Source organism: Mytilus edulis, unplaced genomic scaffold (assembly GCF_963676685.1).
Source record: "Mytilus edulis unplaced genomic scaffold, xbMytEdul2.2 SCAFFOLD_384, whole genome shotgun sequence".
NCBI classification, from domain to species: Eukaryota; Metazoa; Mollusca; class Bivalvia; order Mytilida; family Mytilidae; genus Mytilus; species Mytilus edulis.
Window position 1 is genome coordinate 33,084 of NW_027267292.1, and position 7,919 is coordinate 41,002.

At 35.5% G+C, this 7,919-nt stretch overlaps 1 long non-coding RNA gene across 1 annotated transcript; it reads left to right on the top strand.

Annotated features, from left to right (window-relative positions):
* The first annotated feature begins 961 nt into the window (after positions 1-961).
* Positions 962-2,435, top strand: LOC139505113 (uncharacterized). Its single transcript, XR_011659543.1, has 2 exons — positions 962-1,311; positions 1,730-2,435. It is a non-coding gene; the product is annotated as an uncharacterized lncRNA (long non-coding RNA).
* The last annotated feature ends 5,484 nt before the right edge of the window (positions 2,436-7,919 follow it).

Consider the following 7,919-nt stretch of genomic DNA (forward strand, 5'->3'; position numbering starts at 1 on the left):
TTTCCAAATTTTTCCAGATGTTTGAATCATAAAAGTTTTAGTTACATGCACGGACCAAGCAAAAATCGACATTACTTATTTAATATGTACGACTCGGGTGACCATGTTTGACCCGAACGACATTCGTAATAACTAATAATAACAATCTTGTATCTAAGACTGAAATATCAATCAACATTCGTACAAAATCCAATCGATTTAGAGTGAAGACGTCGTAACCCGTCAGATAAAAAAAATATGACCGATTTCATGCTTACAGCCCAGTTATATTGTTATACAGTTCAATTGTTATACTTCATTGTTTCTATTGTTGAAACACGTGTAAATTGAATAGATCTGTTGTTACAATAACAATGGCTTTCGACCACAGGGTGTGACGAGGGAGATTTCTGGAAACCCCTGCTTCTACATCCCGCAAACAAAGTCCATTGTTATTCGTACCATTAGAAATTGAATAGTCTTTAAAATTAAATTTGTAAATCAATGTTTTTAATTTTTTTTATTATTATTTCCTGTCTATTTGTATAACTTTATTACAGTATTTGACGTTGCCATCATTTCTTTTTTTTTCTAGCAATGTGCAGTTTACTATCCATATCCGTATGGACGTTACGCACGGAACTGGTGACACTCAAGAAAAAATATCGCGTCATAAGCAACAATTGGTCACTATATTGTCGTTGCTACTAGAAAACATATAAATTTTACATCAAAATAAAGCTGAATGTCTTGGGAATTTATTTTAAGTCTTGAATGACATTTTAATACAAGTGTATGTGTATAAACCGAACACGATTTTATAAATAACGTAATTTTTCTCGTGTCCCGCGTTACAAATAGATGCCGATATTTGGGCAAAATGTGCTGAAGATTGGTGATTTTTTTCACCAAAAGTCACCATTTTCGGGCAGCGCAACGTTCAACGTCATAGCATTGTGACGTCAAAAAATTGGAACACAACCAGGGTTGAGTTCAATATCGTAGCAGCTACGTACTTGCTAGTCTATAGCTGCTACACGTTCAATAGTCAAAATCTACGAAGCACTACGTAGATGCTACGATATTGAACTCAACCCTGTACTAGAAGCGAAGCAATGGACCCCTGAATGAGATATTAAAAAGTGTCCCACAAGCAGGGAAATATTTTAGCCGAACTTACTATGTTGTGTCGTGTGTACTATTGTTTTTCTGTTTGTCTTTTTCATTTTTAGCCATGGCGTTGTCAGTTTGATTTTGATTTATGAGTTTGACTGTCCCTTTGGTATCTTTCGTCCCTCTTTTACGGACTTGATTTTTATTAACAGAATACTGGTAAGTTAATCAATATTGGTATCATTATTTTGTACAAAGACTCGCCTTTTAAATCATTGTTTTTCCTTTGTTGTTACGTCGGTTTACACAGGTCGAATTTTTCTCATGTCCAAGAATTTGTCACAAGTACAGTTTTCACACAGTTTCCGGCTCTAATCCGTCGAATGAGATTAAATTAATTTGTTTTATTGAATATTTCCTCAATTCTATTAATCGCTTTAAAAAATACACACCTTTCTTCGCATTTTGAGCCTTGAAACATGACAATGCGCCCAGGTTTGCACAAATTACAAACAAAACCGCATGTCCAATAAAATGTCACAAACATGGAACTCCGTTTTTGAAAGTTACACGTAACGTTACAGACGTTTTTTGTTGTTGATAATTGTCAAAATGAAAACTTTTATAATTATTTCAGTGAAAAAAAATGATGTCATCTAAGGAAGGACTTGAACGGTACAAACAAGAAAAGCTTCAAAAGCGACGAGAACAAAGGCTTGAATCTTATTACAGAAATAGAAATCTAAAGGAAAACGAGTATGCTTTATCAGATGAGGCAGTACGCCAAAAACAACATAGAGAGAAACAAGAGAAAGAACAAATGAGACGGGTCAAAGAAACGGAGAGAAACGGAAATATAGAAAGAGAAAACATGAAAATATCAATGATCAAAGGCAAAACGAGAATTTAAATAAGCGAAATACTTTCGAGAATAGAACAGAAAAACATCGGACATTGAAGAAACTGAAACTGGCCCTACCAAAGAGCCCAGACAGGCGGGTGACAACCATGGTCGCATACTTGCAAAATTCGAACTCGCCGACTGTGAGAAAACTGCAATCTTCTGAAGTGATTTCTTCGCCGGAAGAAATAGAAGAACACAAAACATCAAAAGCCTTGACGGAAGATTTAAAAACAGTTATTGACATCTGTATATAAATTGTATAACTATGATGTAAAACTGTACCTCCTCAGTCAAATAGATAGATAAGAAAGAAAATATATATTACCATTTTATGTACATATAATTGATTGTAATGATTACTGTTTGTTTGTTCTTTGTGTATGTGTTGATGACAATCCAGATTTTGGATTTTTATATCAATAAAATCTTATATCTTATATCTTATATCTTATATCTGTAAAAGGAAAAGATCGGATGACTCTTTGAAAACGATGAATGTTATCATTTCATCAGTAAGTGGTAAAAAAATCAGTGACAATAAATGCAGAAAGAAACTGACTAGGAAATTGGGATTACCGGTAAGAAGAGTTAGCCGTGGTCATGCAATTAGAACAAGAATACTTAAATCTAAAAAATCAAGCTGGACTTACACAAATAGAAAAACTAGATCAGATGCAATAACACCTGACACGAAGAAACGTATTTATGAGTTCTGGTGTAAGCCTGGTATTTCTCGTCCGACTGGTAACAAGGCAAATATCAAAAGGGTCCGCATTGGTCCGAAAACTTATTCAAGCCACATGACACACATACTAGAAAAAAACACAGACCGATATGTATTTGGATTTTATCGGAGAAAACCCCTCTATTAGTCAAGGGGCGGATCCAGCCATTTAAAAAGGGGGGGGGGTTCCTAACCCAGGACAAAAAAGGGGGGTCCAATTACATGTCCCCATTCAAATGCATTGATTGTCCAAAAAAAGGGGGGTTCCAACCCCCGGAAACCCCCCCCCCCCCCTCTGGATCCACGCCTAATTAGAATAGCTCAAAGAATGTTCGAAAGGTGCAAACCCTATACTTTGTGCGTCCCGTCCGACCTAAGGACAGACAAACATGTTGCTGCAAGTACCATGTAGAATTTAAAACTGTCTTTAAATCGTGTATGGAATTCCGAAAGAAACTTTTGATAGAAATTAAAATGAACAGAATGAATGCTATTCTACTCCTGTGTACGATTCTATATCTGATGTCGTTAATGCAACATTATGCGAAAACGTTGAAGGTTCACACAATTTACAGTGCCTTAAAAGAAACTGTTCCGATTGTGGAGTTAAAATCTTGAATTTTCTGCCTTGTGAACTTGATGTATCTGACACTGCGGAATTTGTAAAGTGGGAACAGTTTGAAAATGTAAACGTTAATGTTAAAGGGAACAAAACCATAAAGAAACTAATGCTCGTGAAAAAAGAAAGTCAAGTTGGTGAATTGTTTTCATATTTCAGAAAACTAATTGAAACTTTTCCAGTGCATCAGCACAGAGCTTCATGGCAAAATGAACAATTTCAAAAACTTGTTGTTAGAAATCTCCCAGAAAAGCAATGTGTTTGTGTGCGTGACTTTAGTGAAAATTACAGGTGTTCCGAGCTTACTGAGATTCAAACATTTTTCGTTATAAGCCAAGACTTAGTTCATGATCAATACTTTGTTCACCAAGTCCAAAATTATATAGCGGAATATTTACAGTCGATTTCATATTCAGTAGAAACAATGCACGAGTTTACTGAATGGTGTGCAGCCCAGTATAAGAGCAGACACTGTTTCGGAGATATTAGTCAAACAAGCGACGACTTTGGATATCAACATTTCACAAGAAATTTCTTTGAAACTTCCCATGCAAAAGGTTATTCATAATAATTAAGTTTATTATCCTCGAACTTACTACTATGATTAGGCAATAATAGTAGTAAGTTCGAGGATAATAAATACAGTTGAATGTCAGTCCGCCTGTCAGTCTCTACGCTAGATATGTTGGACACAGATTTAATGATTTTACTCACATTTTCGAGTACAATGGAATACATATTATTTAGCTTTTGATTGAATATTTATGAGTTATTTGTGTAAAATGTAAATATTTCAAAAGCGGTCCGGTATTCACATTATCGGTATTTTTTTTTTACATGTTTTTTGATTATATCGAATTTGAAATAAATGTATTTTGATAAAACTTGTGCGTCGGACTAAATTACACCTGAAACAAAAATAAATACGTTGTATCGAGGAACAGGGCTTTTATTTCTGTTCTTCATCTTGGCAGTCGCTGTAGGGTATTGAATCTCTTATATTTCTCGTGACTTTCGGTATTTTTACTATTATAAAAATCATAAACCTTGAACGCGGTAAAATGGTAAGGTCCAATGTCATGCAGTTGACATAAAAAAACTTATCTGTGCATTTCAGGACCACAAGACGCTGCTGGAGGAATTATTAAGAGACAAGCCGACTGTGCCATTTTACGCGGACAGACTTAGATAAGGACAGCAAAAGATCTCTATGAATACGCGAATTCATTTCTAACACAACCGAGGTCACATTGTAAGAGAAGAATGTTCCGATATGCGGAAACGATTCACCGTGACAACAGACTGTCTTTTAAGCCGGTGCCTAGCATTTGATCTCTTCACCAAGTAAAGCTAGTCGTGATTCTGCTAAAGGGTTGATGAATATCAGTGAATTGTCTTGTTTCTGTGTAAACTGTTGTCATCACATGTATGACCAGTTTCTAATTCGATAAAAACTGGTGGTTATACTGAATGGAAAAGAAGCGAGAATACAGAGCGGATGCACAAGAAAATGAACAAGTGTCTTTGCAAGAATTAGTTTCGTTTGGTCAATTAACTGCGTTATATACTGACGACGATGAGGAGGAGTACTACATGCTGAAAGTAGAGAAAAGCATGGAAACGTTACGCATTGACACAACGGATTCTTGGGGATCTTTACTCCCTGCGGGAACACCTATGTTTCGTGGTCTATATTACAACAAACGAACTCGCCTTTTCTATATCGTCTTGTGAACAGGAAAGCGGTTGTACCTGCTGCGTCAGTGGTCTATATTTGTTCGGAAGTAACCGCAAACAATGTCATTCGAATCACAGAAGAAACACATTTAAATGTTTTAGAATATATTAATGAAATAAAATGCTAGAAATTTATTAATCAGTATTTATCCCTATAAAGAAACAGTAGTTATAGAAACCAATAATATATGAAAATATATACATGTACATGTAGGGAATGCTTTAAAGAGGTAAAAACGAATGGGGAGACAATCGCGACAAACATAAATTCATACGTTCGTTTAACAACAAGCGACTTGGATAAAACTTCAGTCAAAAAGTGTATTTCGACGTTATTTTAATGTAGCGTCAGGTATCACCAGTATCGTGCGTAACGTCTGACTAAAAAATCATAAAGGGATCTATGTCGCCATTTTGAATTGCATTCCCTACTTTTTATAAAAAGATGGTGGAGGGGTATTATCTTTTCTGGTCTGTAGGTCCGTTCGTTCGTGCATTCGTGCGTTCGTCTGTCCGTTCGTCCCGCTTCTGGTTAAAGTTTTTGGTCAAGGTAGTTTAATTTGATTTTATTCAAATGTTTCGGGTTAACGTAAATATGGATATCGTACTATATATATATAAGCTTATTATCGACTCCTAGGAGTCGATATTAAGAATTGAACGATGGACAGTTAGTGCGTGAAATTTTCTTGCTACCTGATTGGAAGATATTACGAGACGTGAATAATCAAAGTTTATTGATTGGTTAGGACAATCCAAACCTAGTTAATGTCCTTCAATCCCGTAGAGTATCGGATCTGTCCTCTCTATTTTAGCAATTAGATTTTGCCTGGTCATTAGTCATGCATATTCATGATATTGGTACACAGGTAACTTTTATCTATAAATAGTCGAATCTTCTGGAGTTTCGTAAACAACAACGTTAAACGATATATACTACTTCATAACGTGTGACCTCACATGTGTGGTAACATTTGTTGATTGGTGCACGTGACTATTCTAGTAAATGAATTAATCTACAAAGCGAGAGCACTTTCCATTTTCATCAGCTAAGAGTCGACTAGCCCTTTTTGAAAGGCTAATAAAATTGAGAATGGAAATGGGGAATGTGTCAAAGAGACAACAACCCGACCAAATAAAAAACAACAGCAGAGGGTCACCAACAGGTCTTCAATGTAGCGAGAAATTCCCGCACCCGGAATTAATGCTTGTTAATATACTATTGAAACGCAAACAGTTTGTAAAATTTAAAAAATGGAATCAAGGGCAGTTTAATTGGATAAAAAAATATATCTTATTCTGTTTGAACAAATTGATTATGTCATTCCATTCCTGTTCATCTAGTTTAATAATGAAATCTTATCTGGTTTGTTTTCACACATGCACATGCGCTTGTATGTAACATATGAGGGTGTGACAGGGTGTCACATGTATTATTTTACCGTTATTCGTCATCATGCATGAACGTACCTGAGCGTCATTCGCCCCGAAGATATGAAAGCAACTACATCGGATTGAATGACAAACTAGTTATAAATTGGGTTTTGCTTGTCTCTTCTCGGTGTTAGGTCCGTTCGCACACAAGTTTTATTCAAATTCCAGTAGAATTGATCATTCAATGAGTAAAACATTGAAGATTTTAAATGAAAAAACATCAATCCTAGCCTTCTTTTAGTGGTTACAATCCTTGTGATTAAATTTCATAGATTTCTATTCACTTGCACTAAGTTATTGTCCGGAAACCAAGTGTCTTCGGAGAACGCTGACGACGACAACGTGACAACCAAATTGCGGTCGTATAAAACACAGACCAAAAAAACGAACGAACGGACGGACGAACAGACGAGCGGTTAAACAGACCTGAAAACATAATGCCCCTCTACTATCGTAGGTGGGGCGTAACAATAAAGTTAAATTAGTAAAGGAGGTATAGACGAAAAAGGTAATTTTCAAATAACTTTATTGTTAATTGTTCTAAGCCCACGGTAAAAAATAGTAAAAGTATTATTATGCCCCATTTATGGGCATTATGTTTTCTGGTCGGTGTGACCGTCCGTCCGTCCGTCTGTTCGTTCGTTCGTCGTTTCTCCGACCCGCTCCGTGGTTAAAGGTTTGGTTAAAGTTTTTAATCGAGGTAGTTTTTGATGAATTTGGAGTCCAATTAACTTGAAACTTGTAAAACATGTAAATTGTTCTTTATGATATGATCTTTCTAAATGTAACGTCAAATTATAGATTTTACCCCATTTTCACGGTAATGAACAGATTGAGAAAATGATAGTGCGTGTACTTGGGACACATCCTTGTTATTATGTTTTTGCATACAATTTATTCTAGATTTAATCTTTTTAAAATTAAAATAAAACAACATACGTTAAAGGATTACATTGTGAAAGGTGAACAATGGCGAAATAAGTCAAATTATTATTTCAAAACAACTTTGAAAGACACAATTATTTTAAAACGACATAAAGCTTAGGTAATGACTGTTAATCAACAGATTGAGTGTGTTTGACACCAAAGCTGTCAAGTGAAGCCATGCACTGAAAGTGAAATGGGTCAGTTAATTTGAGTTTACACAGCTATAGTTGAACTTCTTGTCCAAAGAGAAATATGAATTTACCGGTATTGCAATCGCTTAATTATGATATCAGTCTGAATGCTTTGAATCCTGGCGAAAACGGGTCATTTTCAAAATTCCCGGGTTATCTATTTTTCTAAGGTTACATCCGCAGGATACGGGCCAGAAGACGTCATACTGATCGACTTGACACATGATTTTTTTGTGTAAAATTTTTTATTTAGAATTTTTCCATGTCTTTATAGGCAAGCTTTTCACAGAC